Raw genomic sequence first — 17,500 nt, 5'->3', positions numbered from 1 at the left:
TGCAGCAATAAAAAAGTCATCGTGAATGAAGTGACAGAAAAGTTGTGAATGCAGCAATAAAAAAGTCATCGTGAATGAAGTGACAGAAAAGTTGTGAATGCAGCAATAAAAAAGTCATTGTGAATGCAGCGACAGAAAAGTTGTGAATGCAGCAATAAAAAAGTCATCGTGAATGAAGTGACAAAAAAGTCATTGTGAATGCATTGACCACAAATGCATCGTAAATGCAGCGACATAAAATTCGTTGCAAAAGCAGTGACAAAAAAAGTCATTGTGAATGCAGTGACAAAAAACAAATCATGAATGCGGCGACAAAAAAGTTGTGAATGCAGCGACAAAAACGTCCTTGTGAATGCAGCGACAAAAAAGTCGTTGTGAATGCAGCGACCAAAAACTCATTGTGAATTGAGCGACAAAAATAGTTGTTATGAATGCAGTGCAAAAAAAGGAGTTGTGAATTCAGCAACAAAAAAGTTGTTGTGAGTGCAGTGACAAAAAATTCGTTGTCAATGCAGCGACAAAAAAGTCGTTGTGAAAACAGATTAAAAAGATGCGAATGCAGCAACAAAAATGTCGTTGTGACTGGTGCGACAAAAAAATCGTGAATGCAGCGACAAAACACTCATTGTGGATGCTGCGATAGAAAATGTCGTTGTGAATGCAGTGACAAGAAACACATTGTGAATGCAGCAAAAAAAAAAAAAAAAAAAAATTGGTTGTGAATGCTGCGACAAAAAAATAATTAGAAGGCAATGACAACAAATGCATCATGAATGCAGCCACAAAAAAGTCATTGTGAATGGAGCAACAAAAGAGTCATTGTGAATGCAGCGACTAAAAAGTCGTTGTGAATGCAGTGACGACAAAAGCATCGTGAATGCAGCAACAAAAGAGTCGTTGTGAGAGCTGCAACAAAAAAATAATTGTGAATGCAGTGAAAACAAATCCAACGTGAATGCAGTGACAAAAAAAAATCGTTGTGAATGCAGAAACAAAAAAGTAATTGTGAATGCAGCGACCTTAAAGGCATCGTAAATACAGCGATAAAAAAAGTCAATGTGAATGCAGCAACAACAACGTAATTGCGAATACAGCAACATCAATGCATCATAAATGCAGCGACAGAAAAGTAATTGTGAATGCAACGACATCAATGCACCGTAAATGGAGCGATAAAAAAGTCCTTGTGAATGCAGCGACATCAGTGCATCATAAATTCAGCGACAAAAAAGTCGTCCTAAATGAAGCAACAATGAAGTTGTTGTGTGTTATATTTTTCAAATGTAAATTCAAAACAAATCCTTCACTTCAGCCCATGAGAGTCCAGAAGTGCGAATGGTATTGACCAATAATATACAATGATAAATTAATCATCTTTCATTCCAAAGCTAATTGGAGAGCACACTTCTTGGAAGAATATATCACATTTTGTTGATTTTTAAATGCTCAAAGGCGCCTATAATGTGACATAGATGTGAATAAAACAAACAGTGAAGCAGTTTTATATTAAAAGCGGTAAGCAGAGCATTATTTTTTTATTTCATTTTAATAGTTGAAATTCGAAGCTACGGATTTTATCAATTCAAACCAAAGGATTCATCTTTTTCGGAATGAACATTTATAATTGGGATTGCAAAGTTAAACTTGAACACAATTCTTACTTTGTTAATTGTTGTACTTCAGAATTGGCAACAACATCAAGATTTACAGATAAACTTCGGTATAAAATTAGAAACATTAATCATTGACTATGGACTTCACCTAATAACAATTGAAAGAGATAATCGTATATTTAAAGGGAAATATACAAAGTCAAAATGAGGAATAATACCAACTACAGCACATTACAGATATCTAAAGAAAACGGGTTTTTTAAAAGATACCAGGACCCTGCAGCTACTTTAATCTCGTTAGGGGCGTTCAAAAAGCGTTCTACAATTTTTATAGCCTCAGAGGACCAAAGCTGGACCGCTACGAAAGAAACGAATTGTAAAGCCTCATCTCAAAAGCTTTCTCATTTTCTTCATTAAATTTATTCTTTTTATACATTTAGAAAAGAAAATTCAAACCAATGTTTCATCTAAGCACAGAGTATAATAAACGGGAAACTAGGTTCAAAGAAAAAAGCAGATAAGAGTGAAATGTTCTTCATACGCTCTCTCTCTCTCTCTCTCTCTCTCTCTCTCTCTCTCTCTCTCTCTCTCTCTCTATATATATATATATATATATATATATATATATATATATATATATATATATATATATATCTACCTATCTATCTATCTATCCATCCATCCATCTATCTATATGTACATATGTATATATATATATATATATATATATATATATATATATATATATATTTATATATATATTTTTATATATGTATATATATAAACATATATATATATATATATATATATATATATATATATATATATGTGTGTGTGTGTGTATATATATTCTCTCTCTCTCTCTCTCTCTCTCTCTCTCTCTCTCTCTCTCTCTCTCTCTCTCTCTCTCTCTCTCTCTCTCTCTCTCTCTATATATATATATATATATATATATATATATTATATATATATATATATATATATATATATATATTAGATAGATAGATAGATAGATAGATAATTTCTTAATTGCCAGTCAGTTTTCAGGATGACAAGGTAAGTGCATTTATTATTTATGTTATCTCATTTAATATGTGGCTTCAACACATGTTTCAGATATCTTTTTCTCGTGATTCTTCGTAAAGACTATATTGGATATTGAAATTTAAGATACAAAAAGTGTAATTCAATCGTTCAAACAATGTAGTCCTGACAAAGAGTCGCGCACAGAAGTGATTTGAAACGTGTGTCAACTCCAAACTACTTCATGGAAAACGTAAATGCAGTTTCGTGTCATCCTGAAAGCTAACTGGAGCTCTATTCAATTTCAAAAAGCTACTAAGATAATACCTATTAGTTGTGAAGGTAAGATAACCTGTCCAAGATATATAATATATATATATATATATATATATATATATATATATATATATATATATATATATATATATATATATATATATATATATATATATATAGCTGCTTCTAGTCCACTGCAAGACAAAGGTCTCAGACATGTCTTTATTCATGTCTGGGGTCTGGCCAATTTTCATCACCACACTAGCCACTGCGGATTGGTAATGGTGAGAGCCTTTAATCTGATCGCTCCAAGCAATCCAACCTAGTATGTGTGGCCCTGACTAGTACAGCTTTGCTCATCATGGTGATACAAAATCCCTTCCATCGCGTTAAGGTATCCCCACTCAGAAAGGACATGTATGTATATGTTTGCAGGTATGTAAAGTAAATCATACATATATATCTCTATATGAATACATATTTCCTAAGTATGTATATATATATATATATATATATATATATATATATATATATATATATATATATTTCAACTGTTATATCATGAATGTTGTTTACGCGTAAAAAACATGTACTTTATTAGGAATTACAAACGATTACCTAGCAAGTGCATCAGCAACAGACACCAATATCCATCGTCTTGCAAGCACTCTCATTTATCCTGTATATTAAACCGTCACCTTCCCAATAAATCTTTAGCGAAATCCATACAATACCCACTAAGTATTCCTTTCACTCGCAAACCTTCCAAATTATAGATTTTATCGCCAACGAATTTTTCTGTTGTTTCATTTTCAAATAAACAAACCATCTCAAAAAAAAAAATTAAAAAAAATTAAAAAAAATCGTCACGAATTTCCCCACAGAGCTAACTCTGAATTATCTTTATGTAACCTCAATGCAACACATCGTGCATATTTATATTTAGCCTCAGAAGGTTTCTTTATGTTTTCCTCATTCAGATATAAGGCTTTGAAGCGACAAGAGTTAAAAGAACAGAAGTTGGGAAAAACAAGAATTTAAGGTGTTACGGAAGCTGTTACAAGTACACGTGTATCTGGTTTGGGTATATATATATATATATATATATATATATATATATATATATATATATATATATATGTATATATATACATATATATATGTATATATATATATATATATATATATATATATACATATATATATATATATATATATATATATATATATATATATACTGTATATATAAATACATACACATACACACACACATTATATATATATATATATATATATATATATATATATATATATATATATATTTACTGGGTTCTAATCTTAACAGACGCCCAAGACTACAAGAAGATAAGACCCTTGTAGAGTAACCTAATCAGCGCAATCAACAAACTGTTTTAATGCCCAACCACATTATTCGCCTATAATATGAGAAGCAAAGGATCATGAACACAAACCGGAGAAACGCTAAATATCATATTCCTGTATTCACAATGATCAAAATCTACAACCATTGCTTAAATCTAATAATAAAAAATCTATAATATAACTAAGAAATTATCCCCAACCGCCTTTCATACAAGTTTGAAAACATGACTGATGATTAACAAGTTCAAAAGCAGCTTTGAAATCAAGAGCAACAAGAACAACTTAATGAAGGTTTATGAAAAATGCAAAAAAGATCACCACAACCTATAAATCCTGTAAAAGTAATACTAAAATCAAGGAAACAAATAATTAACCTCAGTAAATGCATTAAGACATTTTGTCAAATGACGATCAAAGCTTCAAGGCAACATAGGAATTATAGAGATTGGGAGGTAATCAGCAGGGGTAGAGCTATCAAAAACGTATTACCCTAATTGAGACGCATTACAAATACTCCCAGTGGAAACAGAACCTCTTCTCGGTAACTTGCAAAAATAATAAGTAAAAATTTACATAACATTATTGAGACGCAAAAAAGAATATTAATTGAATTTGTCAATAATGCTGGTTCATATTGACAATAAGTCATTAGTGTTACTTTGCAAAGAAAAAAAATCCTGCTATAAAATATTACCTATTTCCAAAAGCTGCATACATTTTTTATTAAAATAGGACGTAAAACGACATTTGAAGAAAGGGAGTATATTGTAGACCAGGCTGAATTATATGAGATGCCTCTTTAAAAAAGAAACCACTTTGTCTTGTACAGAGGAATTTTTGTGGGGATTTAACAATTTCATGTTCAGAAGATATTCTATTAACCTATTCAGGAAAGGAGCTGGAGGGATGAGAAGCCTTCAATCCATTGTTATCCAGACGAATGACATGCGATATATCATAATTTTTATTACTTCAATCCATTGACATTAGAAAAATAACCTTAGATTGGGTTTAACTCTGTTGCGGACAATGGCATTATCATTATAGCAGTGTCATTATGATTATCTAATGATAATCATAATGACACTGCTATAATCACCATTTATCACCCTCATCATTATTATCATATTTGGTTTTCTTATACTTTTAAGAATTTTAATGAAATCAATGAATCAGGTCATAGAATCTCATATAACATACCAGTTTGGTCTTCAACGAATGAAAAATAACATACTGCTCCGGTCTTAAAGGAATGACAAATAACATACTGCTCCGGTCTTGAAAGAATGACAAATAACATACTGCTCCGGTCTTAAAGGAATGACAAATAACATACTGCTCCGGTCTTGAAAGAATGACAAATAACATACTGCTCCGGTCTTGAAAGAATGACAAATAACAGACTGCTCCGGTCTTGAAAGAATGACAAATAACATACTGCTCCGGTCTTGAAAGAATGACAAATAACATACTGCTACTGCTCCGGTCTTAAAGGAATGACAAATAACATACTGCTCCGGTCTTGAAGGAATGACAAATAACATACTGCTCCGGTCTTGAAAGAATGACAAATAACATACTGCTCCGGTCTTAAAGGAATGACAAATAACATACTGCTCCGGTCTTAAAGGAATGACAAATAACATACTGCTCCGGTCTTAAAAGAATGACAAATAACATACTGCTCAGGTCTTAAAGGAATGACAAATAACATACTGCTCCGGTCTTGAAAAAATGACAAATAACATACTGCTCCGGTCTTAAAAGAATAACAAATAACATACTGCTTCGGTCTTGAAAGAATGACAAATAACATACTGCTCTGATCTTAAAAGAATGACAAATAACATACTGCTCCGGTCTTAAAGGAATGACAAATAACATACTGCTCCGGTCTTAAAAGAATGACAAATAACATACTGCTCCGGTCTTAAAGGAATGACAAATAACATACTGCTCCGGTCTTAAAAGAATGACAAATAACATACTGCTCCGGTCTTGAAAGAATGACAAATAACATACTGCTCCGGTCTTAAAAGAATGACAAATAACATACTGCTCCAGTCTTGAAAGAACGACAAATAACATACTGCTCCGGTCTTGAAAGAATGACAAATAACATACTGCTCCGGTCTTGAAAGAACGACAAATAACATACTGCTCCGGTCTTGAAAGAATGACAAATAACATACTACTCCGGTCTTAAAAATGTGACAAATAACATACTGCTCCGGTCTTAAAGGAACGACAAATAACATACTGCTCCAGTCTTAAAGGAATGACAAATAACATACTGCTCCGGTCTGGAAAGAATGACAAATAACATAGTGCTCCGGTCTTAAAGGAATGACAAATAACATACTGCTCCGGTCTTGAAGGAATGACAAATAACATACTGCTCCAGTCTTAAAGGAATGACAAATAACATACTGCTCCGGTCTGGAAAGAATGACAAATAACATACTGCTCCGGTCTTAAAAGAATGACAAATAACATACTGCTCCGGTCTTGAAAGAATGACAAATAACATACTGCTCCGGTCTTGAAAGAATGATAAATAACATACTGCTCCGGTCTTGAAAGAATGACAAATAACATACTGCTCCGGTCTTAAAGGAATGACAAATAACATACTGCTCCGGTCTTAAAGGAATGACAAATAACATACTGCTCCGGTCTTGAAAGAATGACAAATAACATACTGCTCCGGTATTGAAAGAAAGACAAATAACATACTGCTCCGGTCTTGAAAGAATGACAAATAACATACTGCTCCGGTCTTGGAAGAATGACAAATAACATACTGCTTCGGTCTTAAAGAAATGACAAATAACATACTGCTCCGGTGTTAAAGGAATGACAAATAACATACTGCTCCGGTCTTGAAAGAATGAAAAATAACATACTGCTCCGGTCTTGAAAGAATGACAAATAACATACTGCTCCGGTATTGAAAAAAAGACAAATAACATACTGCTCCGGTCTTGAAAGAATGACAAATAACATACTGCTCCGGTCTTGAAAGAACGACAAATAACATACTGCTTCGGTCTTAAAGGAATGACAAATAACATACTGCTCCGGTCTTAAAGGAATGACAAATAACATACTGCTCCGGTCTTGAAAGAATGACAAATAACATACTGCTCCGGTCTTGAAAGAATGACAAATAACATACTGCTCCGGTCTTAAAAGAATGACAAATAACATACTGCTCCGGTCTTGAAAGAATGACAAATAACATACTGCTCCGGTCTTGAAAGAATGACAAATAACATACTGCTCCGGTCTTGAAAGAATGACAAATAACATACTGCTCCGGTCTTGAAAGAATGACAAATAACATACTGCTCCGGTCTTAAAGGAATGACAAATAACATACTGCTCCGGTCTTGAAAGAATGACAAATAACATACTGCTCCGGTCTTGAAAGAATGACAAATAACATACTGCTCCGGTCTTAAAGGAATGACAAATAACATACTGCTCTGGTCTTAAAGGAATGACAAATAACATACTGCTCCGGTCTTAAAGGAATGACAAATAACATACTGCTCCGGTCTTAAAGGAATGACAAATAACATACTGCTCCGGTCTTAAAGGAATGACAAATAACATACTGCTCCGGTCTTAAAGGAATGACAAATAACATACTGCTCCGGTCTTGAAAGAATGACAAATAACATACTGCTCTGGTCTTGAAAGAATGACAAATAACATACTGCTCCGGTCTTGAAAGAACGACAAATAACATACTGCTCCGGTCTTGAAAGAATGACAAATAACATACTGCTCCGGTCTTGAAAGAACGACAAATAACATACTGCTCCGGTCTTGAAAGAATGACAAATAACATACTGCTCCGGTCTTAAAAATGTGACAAATAACATACTGCTCCGGTCTTAAAAATGTGACAAATAACATACTGCTCCGGTCTTAAAGGAATGACAAATAACATACTGCTCCGGTCTTAAAAGAATGACAAATAACATACTGCTCCGGTCTTAAAAGAATGACAAATAACATACTGCTCCGGTCTTAAAGGAATGACAAATAACATACTGCTCCGGTCTTGAAAGAATGACAAATAACATACTGCTCCGGTCTTGAAAGAATGACAAATAACATACTGCTCCGGTCTTAAAGGAATGACAAATAACATACTGCTCCGGTCTTGAAAGAATGACAAATAACATACTGCTCCGGTCTTAAAGGAATGACAAATAACATACTGCTCCGGTCTTAAAGGAATGACAAATAACATACTGCTCCGGTCTTAAAAGAATGACAAATAACATACTGCTCCGGTCTTAAAAGAATGACAAATAACATACTGCTCCGGTCTTAAAAGAATGACAAATAACATACTGCTCCGGTCTTAAAAGAATGACAAATAACATACTGCTCCATTCTTAAAGGAATGACAAATAACATACTGCTCCGGTCTGGAAAGAATGACAAATAACATGCTGCTCCGGTCTTAAAAGAATGACAAATAACATATTGCTCCGGTCTTGAAAGAATGACAAATAACATATTGCTCCAGTCTTAAAGGAATGACAAATAACATACTGCTCCGGTCTTAAAGGAATGACAAATAACATACTGCTCCGGTCTTAAAGGAATGACAAATAACATACTGCTCCGGTCTTGAAAGAATGACAAATAACATACTGCTCCGGTCTTGAAAGAATGACAAATAACATACTGCTCCGGTCTTAAAGGAATGACAAATAACATACTGCTCCGGTCTGGAAAGAATGACAAATAACATACTGCTCCGGTCTTAAAGGAATGACAAATAACATACTGCTCCGGTCTGGAAAGAATGACAAATAACATACTGCTCCGGTCTTAAAGGAATGACAAATAACATACTGCTCCGGTCTTAAAAGAATGACAAATAACATACTGCTCCGGTCTTAAAGTAATGACAAAAAACATACTGCTCCGGTCTTAAAAGAATGACAAATAACATACTGCTCCGGTCTTGAAAGAATGACAAATAACATACTGCTCCGGTCTTAAAGGAATGACAAGTAACATACTGCTCCGGTCTTGAAAGAATGACAAATAACATACTGGTCCGGTCTTAAAGGAATGACAAGTAACATACTGCTCCGGTCTTAAAGGAATGACAAATAACATACTGGTCCGGTCTTAAAGGAATGACAAGTAACATACTGCTCCGGTCTTGAAAGAATGACAAATAACATACTGCTCCGATCTTAAAGGAATGACAAGTAACATACTGCTCCGGTCATGAAAGAATGACAAATAACATACTGCTCCGGTCTTAAAGGAATGACAAGTAACATACTGCTCCAGTCTTAAAGGAATGACAAATAACATACTGCTCCGGTCTTAAAGGAATGACAAGTAACATACTGCTCCAGTCTTAAAGGAATGACAAATAACATACTGCTCCGGTCTTAAAAGAATGACAAATAACATACTGCTCCGGTCTTAAAAGAATGACAAATAACATACTGCTCCGGTCTTAAAAGAATGACAAATAACATACTGCTCCGGTCTTAAAGGAATGACAAATAACATACTGCTCCGGTCTTAAAGGAATGACAAGTAACATACTGCTCCAGTCTTAAAGGAATGACAAATAACATACTGCTCCGGTCTTAAAGGAATGACAAGTTACATACTGCTCCAGTCTTAAAAGAACGACAAATAACATACTGCTCCGGTCTTAAAGGAATGACAAGTAACATACTGCTCCAGTCTTAAAGGAATGACAAATAACATACTGCTCCGGTCTTAAAAGAATGACAAATAACATACTGCTCCGGTCTTAAAAGAATGACAAGTAACATACTGCTCCGGTCTTAAAGGTATGACAAGTAACATACTGCTCCGGTCTTGAAAGAATGACAAATAACATACTGCTCCGGTCTTAAAGGAATGACAAGTAACATACTGCTCCGGTCTTAAAGGAATGACAAATAACATACTGCTCCGGTCTTAAAAGAATGACAAGTAACATACTGCTCCGGTCTTAAAAGAATGACAAATAACATACTGCTCCGGTCTTAAAGGAATGACAAGTAACATACTGCTCCGGTCTTAAAAGAATGACAAATAACATACTGCTCCGGTCTTAAAAGAATGACAAATAACATACTGCTCCGGTCTTAAAGGAATGACAAGTAACATACTGCTCCGGTCTTAAAAGAATGACAAATAACATACTGCTCCGGTCTTAAAGGAATGACAAGTAACATACTGCTCCGGTCTTAAAAGAATGACAAATAACATACTGCTCCGGTCTTAAAGGAATGACAAGTAACATACTGCTCCGGTCTTAAAGGAATGACAAGTAACATACTGCTCCGGTCTTGAAAGAATGACAAATAACATACTGCTCCGGTCTTGAAAGAATGACAAATAATATACTACTCTGGTCCTCAACGAATGAAAAATACCATACAGTACTACTGCAGTATGGTCTTAAACGAGTGAAAAATAACATAAAAGTATGGTCTTAAACGAGTGAAAAATAACATACTAGTATGGTCTTAAACGAGAGGAAAGTAACACAATAGTATGGACTTAAACGAGTGAAAAATAACATAATAGTATGGTCTTAAACAAGTAAAATATAACTTACTAGTATGGTCTTAAACGAGAAGAAAGTAACACGATAGTATGGTCTTAAACAAGAGAAAAATTATATACTAAAGTCCATTTCTTTTAGCGAGTCATATTTGCACAGACTTGCAGCGGTGCCCTTTTAGCTCGGAAAAGTTTCCTGATCGCTGATTGGTTGAACAAGATAATTCTAACCAATTAGCGACCAGGAAACTTTTCCGAGCTAATAGGGCACCGTTGCGAGTCGGTGCAAATCTGACTCGCTAAAAGAAATGGACTATAGTATGGTCTTAAACGAGTGAAAAATAACATATTAGTATGACCTTAAACGAGTGAAGTATAGCATACTAATATGGTCCTAATAGAGTGAAAAATTACATAATAGTATGATTTAAACGACTGAAAAATAACACACTATTTTGATCTTAAACGAGGGAAAGATAACATACTAGTATGGTTTTAAACAAGTTAAAAAATATCAAACAAGTATAGTCTTAAACGAGTGAAAATTAACATACTAGTACGGTATGGTCTTATGCAAGTGAAAAATAACATAAATATTAGTATGGTCTTAAACAAGCGAAAAATAACATACTAGTATGATTTTAAAAGTGGAAAAACTTACTATTTTGGTCTTAAACGATGGAAAAACTTATAATAGGGAAGAACGTTATTGGAATTTCCAGAGAGCCAAAACAGATTTTACTTTAATGAGTTAAAAATTCTCCAAGACAAACTCAAAGAAGATGAACAGACAGACGATAATAGACGAAAGAAAAAGAAGGACAAATACAAGCCAGTTTGCAAAATCACCGAAATAACTAGTTTTTTATTTTCTTTCCCCACTTTAATCTTACTTTGCTAGTCGTGGTTTTCACTGGCTGAATCGCTGATAAGGGAAAATGCAGGACTGTATGAAGGGGTTCTCAACTCCCAGTATTACCACGGTACATAACCAGAAAGAAAAAAAATGCAGTCATGTGTTTTGGGCCGTAACTGAATTCGTAAATGTGAGGCTCATTTTTCCCAGTTTCCCAGCTTTGAAAAGTAATTGAAAGTAAAGTAAACACTTATTATCATACGGCGAGGGTTCTCATAGCCGATAGTCTAACCTGGGTCTTTCATTTTCATAGGCAAACACTGGGACTTCATGAATGAAATAAAAGCCGGAGCAGAAAAAGGATATTGGATCCAGGAATATTTCCCACACTTCAAAACGTCCATCTTATTATGAATAAAGGGAAAATCATATTTTCCTTTAACAGTCAAGTGTCCGAACTTTTATAAATCCCTTGATCGGTGAACGTGATTTCTTTTCCTTTGCATAAAAAATAAATAGTAGGGTCCAACAGGACTAACTGTTGAAGATTTGAGGCAATCTAAGCATATTTAATTTTGACTAGTGTTGACGACCCGTCAAAATTGATGACTAAAAATTCAGAGATGCACGCGCTATATATATATATATATATATATATATATATATATATATATATATATATATATATATATATATATATTATTCTATCTTATTTCTTTTTCCTTTGTTTTGTTAAAGTTTTTATAGTTTATCTAAGGTATATTCATATTAATGTTGTTACTGTTCTTAGACTTTTATTTTTCCCTGGCTTCCTTGCCTTACTGGGCTATTTTCCCTGTTGGAGCCCCTGGGCTTATAGCATCCTGCTTTTTCAACTAGGGTTGTAGCTTAGCAAGTAATTATATATGTGTGCATGTATATATATATATTTATATATATATATATATATATATATATATATATATATATATATACACACACACATATATATATATATATATATATATATATATATATACACAATATATATATATATATATATATATATATATATATATATATATATATATATATATATATATATATATATATATATATATATATATATATTATAGCCAGACACTTGCTCTTTATTATAAAGTGGAGGTTTGTGGCCAATTAACTTTGTACTACGGTGTTAAAAAGTGTCTCTGGCATTTGGTTGAAAATAATTTGTATCCAGCCAGCATTCAAATTCAGTTTATGAAAAAAAGGGAACGACGAGAGAGAGAGAGAGAGAGAGAGAGAGAGAGAGAGAGAGAGAGAGAGAGAGAGAGAGAGAGAGAGATAAGTAAATAAGGAAATACTAGCGACTATTTGTGAAAAAAAAGACATAGAAAGATAATGAATAAATACTGATAAATCAATAATGACCATATGCATACATTATCGCCTAAACAAATGTATGGAAATATAAGAATAACTAAACCTAATGGAATGGCATGATGCAAAATCTATACTAACCCTTTTATTTTTCATTAATTAAACGAAATCAAGTTATACTGTAACTAAAGTAGCATTAAATTACCTTTCTATTTTCTTCTTAAAACTCCAATGTCGATAGTAGCTAACCCTTTCAGCTGCATTATGTACCGGAAAAAAAAAACAGGTAACTGAATTATTTTGTTGAAGCGTTAAAATCTTGTTAATCAATTCTTAAGTTGTGTAAAATTGGTTGAAAAAGTTCTGGAATTAAACCCTAACGCACTGATGACATGAATTATCTAAACCTAAGTGCATTTTATTATTATTATTATTATTATTATTATTATTATTATTAATGTCATAATAATGATGAAAATTATCAAATCATATTACCTACTTCATCAGCGGCTTAAAATTTTTTTCGATGAAATTTCTGATTTAAACAGAAATGTGTTGCTTATTCAAAACATCTGAAATAAGTTCCACTCTAAGCAATGTTTTTCCACTACCTAGAATATCATATCAAAAAGAAAAAAAATACGTGAATTAAGCCGTCGGTCAAAGGAGAACGGTCCCCCACCCCCAACACTCCTCCACCCCAAACCCCCTAAAGAGGCGAAAAATTGAATCTCCTGCAAACATGTTTACTCAAAGAATAAAAACCTGGAGAATATTTCCGGAGGAGAGAAGTGGTGAGCGTGACTCTGTTTTTACAAACATTTCTCCGAATCTTTACCCACGCTAAGAGAGTTTCCACAGTGATACTTCAAATCATTCTTACAGACTTTAATAAACATTATCATTTCTGTTATTGTTTTTATGAAGTGATTTCACCACACCATTGCAATAGATTCAGAGATGTTAAACGTCGGAAGAATCTTTCCAAATAGGTTGTTATTATTACCAAAATTATTATTTACACCAACCCACTGATTTATATTTATGGATTCGAAAGACTTGTTCAGATCTCTTCATATACACAGCTGATATTATAACCATTAATATTACAATTATTATACATATTATTACTATTAATAACATACTTATATTAGCATACGACTGTTTTACATTTATAGATACTCACTGAACTAACCAATAGATTATTTATTTAGGGACATGTGAAAATTGGAGTGGGGTAAAAATTAAGAATTCAGAAAGCTAAATTAGAAAAAAAAGTAATTATGTTAAATCTCAAAAACTAATTCCTAAGGCCTTAAAAGAAAGCAGAGCGCTCACAAATGATGAGTGAATTCAATTATATTCTCTAAGGGAGTTTGGTTCAAAGTAGCCTATTCCCAGAACAGACCTTTGTCTTGAGATAGGTAAGGAGGTAAGAGCGTAAAGAGGGCTGGTGAGAACCCCTGGACTTACTCTATCTTACTAGCCGAGACAATTTAAGGCCAGACATCATCAATATGTTATCATGAATTATCTATGAATTTACCTTATGAATATGGAGATTTTGTCTCGAAGTTGGTTGAACTAAGGATTAAAGTTTCATAAACTATGCAAAAGCTTTATGCATAAAAAATTCTTACTATGCAAAGCTGTCTTTTATGCTAAGTTGTGGGATAAAGCAGTAATCTCCATTTGCAAAACCTCATGAAAATTTATGAATGGGGTTTATAGTAAGTAGAAAATATTTCAGACACATACACAAACACACACACATACATAAACACACACACACACACACACACACATATATATATATATATATATATATATATATATATATATATATATATATATATATATATATATATATATATATATATATATATATATATATATATATATATATACTGTATATCATTACTAGGTAAGCTACAACCCTAGTTGGAAAAAGTAGGATGTTATACGTATAATGGGTCCAACGGAAAAATAGCCCAGTCAGGAAAGGGAAATGAATAAACTACAAGAAAAATAGTAAACAATTAGAATAAAATAAAATATTTAAGAACAGTAACAACACAAAAAAAGAATCTTTCATAAAAAAGGTAAGACAAATCAGATAGAATAGAGTGCTCGAGTGTAACCTCAAGCAAGAGAATTGTAACCCAAGACAGTGGAAGACCATGGTACAGAGGCCATGGCATTACCTAAGACTAGAAATCAATGGTTTGACTTTGGAGTGTCCTCCTAGAAGAGCTGCTTATCATAGCTAAAAAGTCTCTTCTACCCTTGACAAGAGGAAAGTAGCCACATAACAATTACTGTGCAATGGTTATGATTGTCGCAAAGAATTGTTTCGTAATCTGAGTGTTATCAGGTGTATGAGGACAGAGGAGATTGTGGAAAGAATAGGCCGCACTATTTGGTGTATGTGAGGGCAAAGGAAAATGAGTAGTAACCAGAGAGAGAGAGAGAGAGAGAGAGAGAGCGAGAGAGAGGAGAGAGAGAGAGAGAGAGAGAGAGAGAGAGAGAGAGAGAGAGAGAGAGGAATCCAATGCAGTACTGTCTGGCAAGTCAAAGGACCCAATAACCCTCTGGCGGTAGTATCCCAATAGGTGCCTGGAAACCTGACCTACCAACCATTTATATACATCATAAATCTATGCATGCATGCATGCATATATATATATATATATATATATATATATATATATATATATATATATATATATATATATATATATATATAGCGAGAGAAAGAGATACACACACATCCACGTTATATACATCCAAATTTGTCAAAAAAAAAAAAAAAAAAAAAACCACAGCTTATATGAAGATTCGAAGATATTTTGCACAAAAGCCCATGACGAAGTCATCTGGATCCCTAATATACTGTAGTTTTAAAAATCTCGATTTCTAAAACAGCCCCTAAATACTAGTTCTTTAAGCTTCAGGATAAGTTCTGGAGGCATGGTGTTGATGGATACATACATATATACAAACATGCATACATACATACATACATATATACATCTACAAGAGAATAATTTACATCGATTATTCTTTGTTCTCAAATATTTTTTTCAAAAAATTAATTTTCAATTCCATTTTGATTATCAAATAAGTGTAAGATTGGAATTTACACAAGTAACACAACTGACATGAAAAGAATAGAGTAAGATCTAAAGGTTAGTATAACAGTAAACTCAAATCTACAAAACTCAATTTAATTTGAAACCATCACTTTCATTTCATGCGCAAATAAACCGTCCAATTTTCCTTATAAAAAAACGGAGCATTTATGGTAAAAAGCAGCTGCTCTTGGCGAAATGTTACATATGATGAAATCGTAATTATGCTTAATCTCCGTCAAGCAGATTAAAGCAGGCAAGTTTAGCAGCTGGGATTAATTACATTTATATCGTTCATTTTCCTTGGTAAGAGGAAATGTAATTCTATCGACCAAGGAGGCAAGGATACCCATATGTCAATAACTGTACAATTCTTAAAATGTTATATTTACGCTTTCATAACCACCAAAATTACTGCTCACTTGAACGATTTTAGGCAGTAAATTGAAAAAACTGATTATATGTGGTCTCTGAGTAGCCTACCAGACGATAGCCAAGTTACAAAATTTTCTTCGTACACTAATACCACTGACGCAGCCAAACCAGAGACCAAGGTATTATGATTACTATTATTACTTGCTAAGCTAGAACCTTCACCGGAAAAGCAAGATGCTATAATTATGTCCAATGGCTCCAGCAGGGAAAATAGCCCAGTGAGGAAAAGAAATAATGAAATAAACGAAAAGAGTAAAACAGTAATAAAAATATTCATATACAAACTTAAAAAAAAAAAAAATAACCAGGAAGAAATTAAAGAAGATAGAATAATGTGCTCGAGTGTACCCTCAAGCAAGAGAACTCTAACCCAAGACAGTGGAAGGCCATGGTACAGAGGCTATGGCTGTGACTGATCGCTACTGAATATTCTCAAATAGATCTTGCTTAAATACGGCTGGAACAGAAATTCTTAATCTATTTTAGTTTCCATCAATCTAGGACCCACTGAGGCAAAATAAACATTTTATGGAAACATTCTTGGGATTAAAATGAGAATTTGGGATGAATAGTTGCTAATACTAAGGTCGAGGCTTTCTGCAAAATGGATAAAAACTGGGAAAATCAACAAGTTTCTTAGCCTTAGAGCATCGTTTGAACAAAACATACTGACCATCTTGATTACCATGCTTTAAAGGTCGCTAATGGATGGCAGAGGTAACGGACAGTGACCCTGCCCTATCAAGCAAGACAATGGCCTAGAGACCGATCATATTACATATGATCAGCGCCCAAGCCACTCTCCACCCAAACTAGGACCAAGGAGGGCCAGACAATGCCTGCTGATGACTCAG

Source organism: Palaemon carinicauda, chromosome 28, assembly GCF_036898095.1.
Source record: "Palaemon carinicauda isolate YSFRI2023 chromosome 28, ASM3689809v2, whole genome shotgun sequence".
Taxonomy (NCBI): Eukaryota; Metazoa; Arthropoda; class Malacostraca; order Decapoda; family Palaemonidae; genus Palaemon; species Palaemon carinicauda.
Note: the sequence above shows the minus strand (reverse complement) of the source record.